The sequence below is a fragment of the Citrus clementina genome, unplaced genomic scaffold, assembly GCF_000493195.1.
Source record: "Citrus clementina cultivar Clemenules unplaced genomic scaffold, Citrus_clementina_v1.0 scaffold_3, whole genome shotgun sequence".
Taxonomy (NCBI): Eukaryota; Viridiplantae; Streptophyta; class Magnoliopsida; order Sapindales; family Rutaceae; genus Citrus; species Citrus x clementina.
In genome coordinates, this window is record NW_006262339.1 from 33,626,524 (window position 1) to 33,628,083 (window position 1,560).

The following is a 1,560-nucleotide window of genomic DNA, read 5'->3' on the forward strand; positions in this document are numbered from 1 at the left end:
GAGAAGTAATAAAATATATATTACGATTGATTCTTTTATTTATAGTAAGAATCAATCGTAATATCTTTAATCAACTTTCAGCTTGTATATTTTTATGAACAATATATTTGTTCCTTAGTTTTAGACTATTCTTAGTGAATTAACTGTCCGAGTTTTAGACTATTATTAGTGAATTACCTGTCCATTGTACTATTGTATAAATTAGTGAAGAAATCAATGAAATAATTCAAGCTCTCAAACACATAATAGCCTTATTGCACAATTGTTTTAAGACGATCTTCTTGCCATGAAATTTCTACAGTAGCCAAAGTTAAGGTTTATTCCATTGTATTTTGAAATATTCAGAAATGCAGAAGGAATAAAACAATGAAAATAGTTTTAGTTACACTGGTGACCGGTATGAGGTATTATCATTTAAAATCCAAAGGAAATCTGTTGGAATGTTTTGAAATGACAATTGATCATAAAATCACTGCCCAAAACTCTTCCTAATTTGTCTGTGCTGCATGAATAGAGTAAATGTATTAGAAAAAAATCCGGAAAAGGAGAGAATAGTTGGGAGAAAGAAAAATAATCGTTGGAGACATGAAAGATCGATAAAACAAACAATTAACAACGGAGAAGAACAATTAACAACGGCGAAGAAGAGAAGGCAGTGAAGAGAGAAAACATTAAGGGAAAGAAAAATACATTATTAAAGAAGGAAGAGAGAAAAATATTTATAAAATTAATGATCATCTCATCTAATGAGCATCACCCTTCAATGATTTTTAAAATTGATGGTTGCAAGATTGTGATTAAAATTCTGTTCCTTTCAAAATGAATTCTTTTGCATCAGCTACAGTAGCCATACCGTGCAGGATTCTGAACGATGTATTGAAAATGAATTCTGCAGACATCAATGCAAATGGCTAATAAATATATCTGCTTCAAAAAGATGAAGTGGAAGTGGAACGTACCTTGAAGTTCGTTATAACAAAGATTGGGATACACAAGTTTCGGGGTTAGACTTTAAATATGGGAAATTTACAAAAATAGTCAAAAAAATTAGGCATTTTTCAACTTTAACCCTTCAAACTTTTTTCTATCATAACTAGCCAAACACCCTATTTTTGGACTACATTACCCTCATCATTTTCATCAAATTTACAAAGGCATGCCACTTTCCCTTATCAATTCCAGCACTTCCACCACTTTTCCCTTTTCAACTTAACAAATTTCATCACTCAACAAACTCCATTACTCTCAATAAATTAGCAAATTTCATCAAACAAGTATTACATAATTGAAGATATAATTATCAATTGGAAAGCTTCTTAAGGTTAGTTTATACTCTTACCATAACCTAAACTTTTAATCTATTGATTTTATCATTTGAGTTCGAAATTGATGTGAGTTTTTATTGCAAATGTTGTTATTTTTCATTAACAAAACAATGTGACTTGTTAAAGTAGTTAGTTTGAGTTGAGAAATGAAAATCAATAATTGAAACCCCTGAAAAATCGAGTAAAACAGAAGCCCAGAACAAGTGAGACAGGCACCTGTCTCACATAAATCTAC